This window comes from Fukomys damarensis, unplaced genomic scaffold, assembly GCF_012274545.1.
Source record: "Fukomys damarensis isolate Sample0158 unplaced genomic scaffold, DMR_v1.0_HiC HiC_scaffold_25, whole genome shotgun sequence".
Lineage (NCBI taxonomy): Eukaryota > Metazoa > Chordata > Mammalia > Rodentia > Bathyergidae > Fukomys > Fukomys damarensis.
In genome coordinates, this window is record NW_022900937.1 from 15,783,160 (window position 1) to 15,795,674 (window position 12,515).

The window sequence follows — 12,515 nt, forward strand, 5'->3', positions numbered from 1 at the left end:
TTGAACACACTGCTTCTCGGAGGGGCAGAGGGCGGTGCACGGAACAGTGGAGTGGAGAGCTCTGACGCAAGCAGGGTCTTAGCAACAAAGGGAAAGAGGCATCCTAGCAGGACCAGATCATTGATTAATGGGAAATTTGTTCTTCCCATAGATGAATTTCTGCCTCTGTAGGAGTTTTGTGTAGGAGTCCTGCTGCCCTCAGCTGCACTATTGTCTTGCCATCCAGGACGCCACAGCGTCACGGATCACTGAGACCTCTGCTGTTACCAGTGATGTGAGGAGTTGTTCCTTTCCCACGCACCAACTGCTGGCTGTTCAGGCAACCATTGTGGGCTAACACGCACAATCAGACTTTGAATATGAAAAACCAATCTATGAATGTGCAGCTCAATCAGGGTGGTCTCCGTCATAACAGGAAGGCCCAAATAATGCACAAACCATGTGTCCTTAATGTAAAAAGCCGTGGTGAGGCAGAAGAGGGAGCCCTTGCCCATGGTTAAATAAGATATATATGTGTATCATTAAGGCAATTTAGTCCGAGAGTTAAGAGATACTGTGCTTCACTGTCAGACACTAGTGAAAATTTTAGAATCTCACCAAGTACATTACCCTGGGCAAGTTACTTAACCTTTTTGAACCTTAGTTCCTTATCGGCCAATTTCTGATATTATTATACTGTTCCTTTGAGAAATAAAATATATGTGAAGGTCCTGGCATCCATGAAGTACTCACTAAGGCTAGGTATGATGGCTCATTCCTGTAATCTTAGCAGTCTGGAAGGCTGAGGCAGGAGGATTGCCACAAGTTCAAGGCCAGCCTGAGCTACCCAATGAGTTCAAGGCAACTTTATGACTTAGGGAGACTATGTCTCAAACAAAAAACAAATTTTAAAAGGCTGGACATATGCTCAGTGCAAACGCCCTGGGTTCAAGCCCCAGTACTACAGATGGAAAAAAAGTCCTTAAATGGTTGGTCTTGACATGGTGGTACACACGTATAATCTTGACTTCTCAAGATGGCTGAGGTAGGATTACTTGAACTGGTGAATCCAAGACTGGCCTGGGTAACACAGCAAGACTCATCTCATTAGAAGAACAAAAGGTAGGTCTTAGGTGTTAAGTTTCTATTTATAAAATGTGTACCTATTTCTAAAAAACCAGATGTGAGAAAACAGGTATAGATGGAGAGATGATATCATAGTTGATAGTGCTTTATGATCTGCGTATTGTGTATATATGTGAAGCTGACTTAAGACCAGCAAGCCCTCTTGTTTTGTTTTGTTTGCTGTCATGGGGGTTGAGCCCGGGGCCTTGCACACGTTAAGCATTGCTTCTATCACTAAATTACACCCCAAGCCCCCCTTGTCATCCTCATTTAACTTCTTGATGATGTAGTCATCTGTGCCACTACCAACACCCATGACATTGTTTTTCTTGAAGTCTAAAACTGAAGTGTACTCCTTCTGTCCATTCTCTTTCAAGACAAGTTGCAAAGGGGGTGGGGATTTAGCTCAGTGGCACTGTACCTGCCTCAAAAGTGCAAGGTCCTGAGTTCAATCCCTAGTCCAAAAAAAAGTAAGGAAGAAAGGAAAGAAGGAAGGAAGGAAAGAGCGAGAGAAAGCAAGAAAGAAGGAAAGAAAGAAAAGGTGCAGAGTTTTTAAGGCCGATTGAAAGATTCCCTCCTTTGTCCTCTCTGTAGCTTCAAGCATCAAGGCTGTGTGCAGAAGAGAACCAACTACATAAGAGTCCAGCTGCATATAATTATTAATTAAAGTTAATGTCATCAAATAAGCCCTGATTACTCCCCACCTTCACCTGGACCATATCACTCTTTCATACGTCTTCTGGAGCCTTGTAGTCAACATCTTTTTCCCAACTCTGCCATTCCATTTTGTCTGGATCACCCTTAGTGAAAGGGTTCGCGTGCCCTTTCGGGTGCCCCTTCCCAATTAGGCCACTCACGCACCGAGAGGTCCGGCAGGAGATCTTTATTGTAGGGAGGCGAGCAGGAGGCAGGAAGGCAGAGAGAGAGGGAGAGAGAGAGAGAGAGAGGAAGAAGAAGCAGAAGGAGAGAGAAGAACAAAGAAAGGAAGGTCCTTTTATCAGTTTTGGGGTGGGCTATTGCTTATTTATGAGGAGTGAGCTACTTTTAACCTATCACAGGCCAGGTTGCTTTTTATGGATCCAGCCCTGCAGAAACAGGTTTCAACTTTCCTGGACCACTGTGGCCTTGGCGGGGAGGGAAACCAGAGATAAGGGCATGAGGTCATTTTAGGAGCCAAGATGTACCAGGAGAATGCAGCCTGTGAGGCGGCGTCACAGCATACTTTAACATGATCAATTCCCTAACATTTAGAGAAAGTGTTGGAGATAGAAGTGGAGGGAGGAATCTCAAGGCCACAGCCTCAGCATCACAGGCCTTTGTCCTAGTGGTCCTCTCAACAACATAATCTGGCCACACCAAAGCCACATCTTCCTCCCCTCACACATGGCTCTCACATGCTGTGAGAGTATTAGAGAGTCAAATGACAAAGTAAAGTCACCTCCATCTCCCACTGTCACCAGTCTGGAGGCCTAGCCTGGAGCAGTCAAAAGGACTGAAGGAATAAGTTTGCTCTGCTCTTGTCACTTGGCTCAGGAGACAAACAGCTCTGAAAACGGAAGAGCTGCACAGCAGGAATTCACAAAGGGGGATCCTTGTGTCTTCTGAAATTGCAGCCTCTGGACCCTCAAGTTATGCAGCATTAGCCAATTCTCACACCTCTAAATAGGAGTGGTACATGGATTTCTGCTTGCTGTGAGAGTATTAGAGAGTCAAATGACAAAGTAAAGCCACCTCCGTCTCACACTCACCAGATGGGACCCAAGGAAATCCCCCCCAAAGAGGAGCTAGGGATCTCAACTCATGCTCCTCGACACACCCACAGAACACATTCTTGACTTTTTTTGGGGGGGGAACTTGTGTCCTTGGCACTTGCGAGGCAGGCAACAGAACCACTGAGCTAAATCCCTAGCCCCACATTCTTGAGTCTTTATGAAATTGCAGGACTCATTGGTGAGAGGCATAAGCAGATTTATTACGTAAAATCAAAGAAGTACACACTTGGGAGGGGAGTGTGGGCACTCGAATGTTAGGGATACTACCGTCTTAGTTGGAGGTACTTTTGTGTTCTTGGAGGTGTCTTCAAGTAGATTATTGAGCCCTGGAATTTAGCTCAGTGGCACTGCACCTGCCTTGCAAGTGCAGGGTTCTGAGTTCAACCCCTGAAACCAGAAGAAAAAAAAAAAACAAGACAGATGATTGAGAATGTGTATACCTGGTAGCAGGCCACCCTTTCCTGGCCTGTGTTAAAATGCAGACCATGTGCATGTATTTGAAGTTTGGAGATACAGTACTCCAATTAGTGGTGCTATTTCCTTGGGGGTAAAAAATCTGTGGGATTTGTGAATTTATAGTGTGGAAGAAAAGCACAGGCCCAACATACATACTTATTTGATTTTAAAGACTCTTAGGAATTAGGAGTGAAAGACTTAGAAGGCCTGGAATGAAAACAGCATTGTAATCTTGGGTGACTTTGTATCTTGAAACTTCAGTTTGCTTAAAAGTATAATTGTAAAATTACAATTTCCTTATCTGTTTTCTTTCTACCTTTATTTCTTCTATCCTACCTCAATGCCACATTCTGTAGTCCCAATCCAGGCAGAGAAACTAGAGATTCAACAGAAGAATATTTTTCATCTTTTACCCACATACAGGAAATACGTAGCTCCTAAGTAAACATCATTGCTACGTTAGAAGGGAAAGAATGCAGCAGAAAAGTCTGGAGGCCTAGCCTGGAGCAGTCAAAATGACTGAGGGAATAAGTTTGTTCTGCCCTTGTCACTTGGCTCAGGAGACAAATAGTTCTGAAAACAGAAGAGCTGCACAGCAGGAATTCACAAAGGGGGATCCTTGTGTCTTCTGAAATTGCAGCCTCTGGGCCCTCAAGTTACACAGCATTTCTTAGCCCATTCTCACACCTCTAAATAGGAGTGGTAAATGGATCTTCTGCTTGCTGTGAGAGTATTAGAGAGTCAAATGACAAAGTGAAGTATTTTATAAGCGTAAAGCACTTACATAAATGTGAAGTATGATCATGCATTCCCCTGCGAGATCTTTGTGTTTCTTTGTTTTGTTTTGGTACTGGAGATCGAACTCAGGACCTTGCATTTGTGAGGCAGGTGGCGGAACCACTGAGCCAAACCCCCAGCCCACCAGATCTTTGTTGAATGCCTGTCATGAGATAGGTGCTGTGCAAGACACAAAATATACCACTGAACAACTTTAGTGCCAAGCCCTCAAGGTGCTTATGATCTAATCGGCGGAAATAGGAAGAAAACATAACTATAATACTGTGTCAGAAGAGTACAAATGATAAGAGTACAGGAGGAAGGAGCTAGCTAGAAGAAGGGTAAAGAGAGATGAAAAACTTTTTAGAGGAGGTTCAGAAGAATAACACATATGAGGGTCCAGCCCATTTCATGATTTTCTGTTATTCCTAAATCAACTCCAAAATAACTTCAACAAATTGCTCTGTTATGGGCTGTGAATTCTGCTTTGTTCTAATAAAACTCACATCTAAACCACTAGAAAAGAGTCTTTGATACAGCATCATTATATACACCCATTAGCTTTCAAGGATTAATGGAGGGAAAAATCAGTGGTATCTTAATTAAAAACATTTTGTTCTTAACAGCTTGTGTTTCAACACCCGAAGAGTAGCAAGAATTCCACCTCACAAGCTTAGTCCCCAATAATTCCATTCAGCCAGTCTTTCTGATCTAGGTAATACTGCTGATCAGAGTCCAAAAAACATTTGCAAAGCATGACAATAATACCTTTTTTAAATTTACGGTTTATTTATACTCTGCTATTTACAAAAAAAGACTCCCTAGCCTCCTCCTTGTGGTGGAGATCATGCATCCTAGGCACACACTCTATCACTGAATTACATCCCCAGCCCAAGATAGCTATTATCAGTCTGTTTGTCACCTTGTTCCTTACAAAGTAACTCCAAGTGAGTGTATCACTCATTCTCACATTTACTGAATGACACTGTGTATGATATACAATGCTATAATTACGGACTGTGCAGAGTACGTCCATGCCCACTGGGGGAGATGTCTGAAAACTAAAGATAGAGATAAATAACCATGAAAAGAAGCTAAATAATTAATAACTGTATCCCTCTATCTGTTGAGTAGATTCTATCCCTCTGTATTTGTTATTGGTTATACAAACAAAATTGTAAAATTAGGTGCCCTACTTCTGAAACTTGTTTCTGCTGCAGCTCCTCCAGAGAAGCAGGCTATCAAGGAAAGGCAGGATGTTTTATATAGCTTGATATGAGCTAATTTTATAGATTCTAATATAGAGTGCAACCATTGCAATTTTCTCTCTGTACAGGTAAAATCTGAAATTGCCCAAGCCCATGGGCCAATTAAAATTATTATTATTTTGGTACTGGGGAGCAAACTCAGGACCTTGCACTTATGAGGCAGGCGACAGAACCACTGAGCTAAATCCCCGGCTCAAAACTTAATTTTAGAAAATAGATTCGCACATAAATAGCCATCCGTACAAATTAATATTGTACAGATTAAAAGAAGATGCACAAAAAATAAATGTTCTTGGAACTTAAGAAAGAGAAGGGATTGCTGGAAAGAAAGAACTTCATCTAGGTGGCAGAATTAGAGAGGGAAATCATGGCTAAATATACAAAGTTACATATTCTGTAACAATGTATTCTCAAAGCACTAATCTTCAAACCAAAAGTTGCCTAAATTTTTTGATAAATGCATCTACATATAAGAGAACACATTTATTACCTCCTTTCTCGCTAACAGATAATTGATCTGCCAAAGAGATTTGAAGGGAAGCAGTATACTGAAAATAGAAGGCAAGATTGGCATGTCGTTCTTTTGGAAATAGAGTTTCTACTTGCTAAATGCAAACCTGACAGGTATTCCTATTTAGAATCTGTATCCTAAATGAAATATCACCAATGTACAATAAGACAGCTTACCATCTAAACAAATAAAAACTTCCTCTAAGAGCTATTCCTTAAGCCTACAATGCAATAGCCATTTTTAAATACATTATTTTACAGCAGTTTGTAAACACAAACTAGACATAACTCTAGACTGGACACAGAGGAACATTTTGTCACTCAGCAGCAGGGAAAAGAATGTTGATCCTAGGGAATTTAAAAAAACAAGAGAGAGACCTACAGGGGTGGGAATGGCCACATGAAAAGAAAAGCAAGAAGGAGGGAACTAACATTCATAGAGCACTGTCCATGCCTCGCACCATGATAGCAGTAAGAAGATAAACAACAAAATTTTTCCTTTATCCTCCTTTTAAACAATTGCAGGGCTTACAACAGGGATATTTGAATTCCAGCAAGTTAATTAGTTCAGAGATGGTTAATAAGTGGGATCTTGAAGACTGAATGGTTGATGGTGGACATGTGAGAATGGGGAGCATTCTAAGTAGACAGAACCACATATGTGAAAGTGTGTCAGGATTTGCAGATATTCCAGCTGAGCTGTGGCTTTGTGGTGCTCTTGTTACCTAATACTCCTGCTTGCAAGTGACAGAAACTCAACCTGAACTTGATAAGATAAAAGGGAAAGGGAAAATTTAGTTCAGGAAATCCAAAAAAGGGGCTAAACAATCAAACAAGTGGGGCAGTGAACTGCAGCTTTGGGAACTTTACATCTTACTACTTCCATCTCTAGGAAGAGATAAGCACTCTTTGTTTTTTGGTTGTTTGGGGTTTTTGTTTGTTTTGTTTCTGAGGCAGAGTCTCACTATGTAGTCCCAGCTAGCTTTGAAATCACTACATAGCTGATGCTGGCCTCAAACTTGTGATCCTCTTGCCTCAGCTTCTGAAATATTTGGATTAAAGATGTGCCCCCCAACACCTAGCACTAACACCCAAATTTAAAGGATAAAAGGTTTATTTAGCTCACATTTTGTAGAGATTTCAGTCCATAATTGGCTGGCTCCAAGGTGAGGTGGTATGGCAGACCAGCATTGTGGAGGAGAAACAGTTCATGGTGAGCAGAAGGCAGAAGGCACTAAGCTACAAGTCTAAGCAGACAGAACCGCATGCGTGAAAGTGTGTCAGGATTTGCAGCTTCTTTCTGTTCCTTTTATATTCTATCTAGGATACCAGGCTGGGGGGGGGCACCAAGCCGATCAATGAACTAATTTAGTAGTCACACACCCTTAATCCCAGCACCACACGTTCTAGATCCAGCCACCTCTGAAAAAGCCCAGCAATGACTGCAGGAGGCTTTGAGGGAACATCTAGACACAAGCATAACAGTAGTACAACCTATGGGTGCTCAACCATGGTGCTTTTCCCTTTTGTATTTTGAAACAAGTTTTCACTAAATTGCCCAGGCTGGCCTCGAACTTGCAATCCTCCTACCTCAGCCACCTGAGTAACTGGGATTGCAGGAGTGCATCACCACATCCAACAAAAAGGGCTAACTCTCTTCAAGTTTGAAAAACTCTGGGGGGAAATGCAGACTGGCTAGGCATGGCTCAGTGCTTGTCCATCAGTCTCAGGGAGGGCAGAACACATCACAGCGTTTGAGAACAAGTAGAAGATAATCTAAGCTGTGGGGAATGAATAAGGTCAGAAGTCGGCATCAGTACAAGCAGCTGATCATCCAAGTTAGGGGGAAGTTGGCCCCAAATTGTAGTAACATTTGCTAGACCATCAAGTTAAAATGGGGTTGAAATTTTTATGGCATTGCTTGAGTTGGTTAATGTTTTGGTGTTTCAATGAAGATGTTGTAAAACATTGCAGATTTCTCATATTGATTTAAGGGCTGTGGAATCTAGGATCCTTCTTCACCCTTCTAGCTAGGTGACTTTAGAAGAATATTTTAACCATCCTGAGCCTCTGTTTCCTACTGAAAAATAATAGTAGCCATGATAGCTGACATCTATTGAATCTCGGTGCTGGGGATTGAACCCAGGACCTTGTTCATGCTACACAAGCATTGTCCTACTGAACTGTACTCCTCCCTAAGCACTTTCTGAACATTTCAATAAATCATCAAAACAAAGCTATAAGGTTCTATAAACCTGAGATAATCCCAATGACAGGTTATTGTAAGGATTAAACAACTTGCTGGATATGGTGCGTGCCTGTAATCCCAGCATTCAGGAGGCTGAGGCAGAAAAATCATCAAGAGTTCCAGGCTAGTCTGGGCTACATAGTGAACTCAAGTCAAAGTCCTGTCTCAAAAGAAAGAAAGAATCCATGTAAGATGCATAGTCCCTTTCCCTGACCCACAGCCAGCACTCAACACATTATTATTTTTAATTATCTGTTGCCCAGAAAAGGAAACTCCCTGTATTTCATGATTACCTTAAACAGTAGAAGCTTTGGGAAAGCAAGAGCAACAACAAATGAAAGAGAAGAACTCCTAGACTCCTATCTCTGGCATCAAAGTGGGCAGCTAGGATATGATTTAGTAAGGATTAAAACAGGCCAATAAGAGAAATACTATGAATAAATTAAAAGTAGGAAATTGAGAAATGTGACCGTGGAATATCAAATGAATGAGAGTTGATCAGATTTCTTATTGTTTTTCCATACAGGATAGAACCTCCACCACTACCACCCCCCAAAAAAAGCCTCTCTGTAAAACTGATCTAAAAGACCATTTGAAGTTTTTTATCTCTTTGACCTGAACACTGTCAAACAGCTTGAATCATTCAATCAAGCAAAGGAACTGACACAAAAACCAGTGTGCCTTGGGCTTTATGCTGAGCTATTTATCCACAGTACATTAATGTCTTTTGCTCCCTGAACTACCAATAAAGTGGATGCTTTCCCTGCATTATGTATATATATGGATGGAGGCTGAGAATTCAGAAAGACTTTATGCTGATTACCTGCTAATAAGCAGCAAGGGAGGGATTCAAACACTTCAAATAAGGTTGGGTTCTGTGGTACATGCCTGTAACTGGGAGGCTGAAGCAGGAGGACTGCCATGAGTTTGAGGCCAGCCTGGGTTATGATACAGGGGGAAGGGATGTAACTCCCAAATCTGCTAGATATCCGAAACATGAGTCTGTGCTCTCTAAAATCAAAGAATGAATTCCAGGAATAACGTAGGTTAAGAGTAGGAAAAAATTATTGAGGGAAAGAGCTTCTGTCTAAGAGAGACAGAAGGGGGACCAGACAGTGGGTGGCCCACTCACCCCACTTCTCCAAGATGTTTTATACAGGAAAGCCATGGGGTGAGGTGGGTACAGAGTGGGACAAAACTATAAGACCCAGTGGGAAATTACACTTGGGGCTTGAGGTGGGGCAAAACCATGACCAACCAATAAGATTACAAGTACAGTCAGCTAGGTAATATTGATTAAGTGAGGGTCAAATGGGGGAGCAAGTCACATAGCAAGGGTACAAGGATTTTCAGTAAGGGTGGGGTCAGGGATATTCCCTGGAAAGGCTGAGCTAAGACCCGACCCAGGTGATTGAAACCTGTTTAGAATATTAATCACTGCTATTTATCCCCTGGGGAAGCACAAGGGCATAGCAGTTTCTCTCCTTTTACAATCCTGGCCTTCAGAGAATGTGTCTTGATTGTCCTCCATGTTGGCTCGTGGGCTGGCCCTGACTAACTGCCTACAAGATATCTAATTAACTTATCTATCTGCAATAGTTAGATAGTGAGTTTAAGGCCAGACTGAATTACAGACCCAGATTCTGGCTAAATAAAAAAGTCTAGGATACAAAACAAGGCCCACTTTCTTATCTGGGAGAGATAAGGCAAAAGCATTACCAAAATCTGAAAGTACTAGTGAAACAAGAGGAACTCTCAACTTCTCTTTTCCTCACCTTTCACCTTCCTTTAACAGATACCGCCTTCTGTCTGCCCAGGGCAGAGGGAAGCCATTTTTCCCACTTGTGGATACACAGTCCCCGAGCTCCTGAGAGCTGAGACTGGAGCTGTCTTTTTCAGGGCCTAGAATCAATCAATAAATATGTGATGAATAAATAAAGCATTCTGAAATGCGTGGCTGCTTCTTACTTCCCCTGGGCCTCAGATGTACCCCATGAATGTGCCCTTGTTCCACATGACAAGATTTTTATTTATCTTGAGCAAAACATTCTTTCCTGTCTCCTCCCTCGCTGAGTGAGGCTGACCCTCCAGCAAGGTCAGAAAGAACTGAGAGCCTCAGTGAAGAACACTGAACCCCATCATTAGGAACAAAGCTTTCAAGGGCACCAAGGGAATGAAAATGAACAAGTTTGCGGGTATGTGGCAGCCAGCGTGAATTACTACGCTGTTCCTTGAGAAATATTCGCCAGCCTTTTGGGGATCTACAGATTTACGGATATATATGCTTCTGTTTGCAAACTAAAGCTGTGAAATAAAACGAGACACTGATGATTCATACAGCTGACAATTCCATGGATATATTAAGCTTCAGAAATGGCTTGAGTGTGGGTCAGGCAACATCATTGTCGTGGTGCATGCCTGTAATCCCAACACTCAGGAGGCTGAGGCAAGAGGATCGCTGCAAATTCAAGGCCAGCCTGGGCCTCACAGTGAGAACCTGCCTCTAAAACAGAACCAAAAAAGCTCACTAATATAATCATGCAAATGGGCATCTCTAAACTGGGATTCAGCCCTTCCCAGTCTCCAAATAAAATATACCTAAATTTCTTTCAACCCATATTTCCACCTCTATCCCTTTACCCAATCTGCTGAGGAATCCTTTTAACCTGTACACCTTTCCACAGACTAGATTTTGCTTGCTCATTGTGTACTGTCCGTGCAGTTCAGCATACTTCTCTGTCCTGTGCATTTCCTAAAAATCTGTAGCTTTGTTCAGGTTGGATTCGATTCAGGTTTGGTCTTTTGCCAGGAGAACACATTAGCAAGACCTTAGGACAGTGATGGCAAGCCTATTAGAGCTTTCAATGTAACAGCTTGCTGCACATGTGCCGTGGGTTCTCCACCAATACCTTAGGAGGGGCCCAATCTTCTCCCTTTTCACGAAGTTAACAGCCACTCACACCTAATGTCTATATCTGTTAGTTTATTGAGGATCGTTACTTGGTGATATTCTAATTCAAGTGTTGGTCAACTATTGCCAAATCTATCAAACTTCCTCTATTTCCATAAATAACTTTTTTTGGGGGGGTACTGGTGATTGAACCCAGGGGCTCTACCACTGAGCTATTTCCCCAGCCCTTTTCTTGTTTTTCGTTTTGAGACAAAGTCTCACTAAATCGCCCTAACTGGCCTCAAACTTTGAATCCTCCTGCCTCATCCTCTTAAGTAGCCGGGAGGCATGTGCCATCTCATACAAAATTTTATTGCCCAGAAGTGACATACACACAATAAAATCCCCAAGATTTAAGGTCTAGTATCTCTAATAGATCTAGATACCAGAGGACTGCTGGTCCCCTCTGGGGTCCTTCTGTTCCCCTAGGCTAAATGAAATTAGCTATAGGTCTCCAAGAGTCACAAATTCTACAGTCCTCTCTCCCCTCTGGCTCAAAGACTGTCCCCTTCCCTCTCACTGCTTTTACTCTCCCTGCCCTAGGATGCTTAACCTCTTCTTCCTGCAGAAAGATCCCTGCAAGAAACTCAAACTTTTTAGAAATCAAACCCAGGACAGCAAACTGCCACACGTAACACCTTCTCTCAGCCCTGCAGTTTACACTTATTTCCTGCAGCACAATCCTGTCCACCTTCTCAGGTAAGTGAGAAGAAAATCCTAATAAGTAAACAAGTGATTGTTATTCTTTATTTTTTTAACAAGCAAAAGCAACACAGCACACCTCTTAAATTTTCTGCTATACCTTATTGACTATCTCAACTAAACCAAAGTACAAAAATTTCACACTATCTGAAAGAAAATGGGTGATCTATCTTTTCAAGAAGGAAAAACAAAAAATAAAGACAGAAGTAATGTAGCCTCTCTCCTGAGTAAAAAAAGCCAGGACTGTGACAGCTCTCTGAATACCCTGGGACCTCTTAGAGTCCCCAAAAGTCCTGCCTCATCTTTATTTTTTCCAGTATTAAAGACTGAACCCAGGGTCTGCTGTATGCTAGCTAGCCAAGTGCACGGCTATTGAGCTACATCCTCAGTCTTTTTTCAAACTTTGAGACAGGGTTGAAGTTGCTCAAACTGGCCTTGTATTTGCAAATCCTCCTGCCCCATCTTCACTAGTGGAGGGGATTACAAAAGTGCACCACCATGCCCAGGGCCTTGTAAACAGCCCTGCAAAACAGAATTTTAGAAGTTAGATCTTTTTTTCTTTTTAAGATAAGCAACTTCTTCAAACTTCCTCCTGCCCAGTACTTAACCATCACCAGCTCCTCCTGCTATGGAAGATCCTGAGCTGGTGACCTGAGGCAGATAAGCAAGCAGACCTCAGTGTAGGGACCCAGGGAGCAGTAACAGCCTCCTCTTCTGTTTTTTTTTTT

General features: G+C 42.3%; 1 long non-coding RNA gene across 1 annotated transcript; it reads left to right on the forward strand.

Moving 5' to 3' along the window:
- The first annotated feature begins 713 nt into the window (after positions 1-713).
- On the forward strand, positions 714-8,892 carry LOC104874192. The gene is made up of 3 exons (XR_783676.2): positions 714-1,101; positions 5,886-6,001; positions 8,662-8,892. It is a non-coding gene; the product is annotated as an uncharacterized LOC104874192 (long non-coding RNA).
- Positions 8,893-12,515: the final 3,623 nt, after the last annotated feature.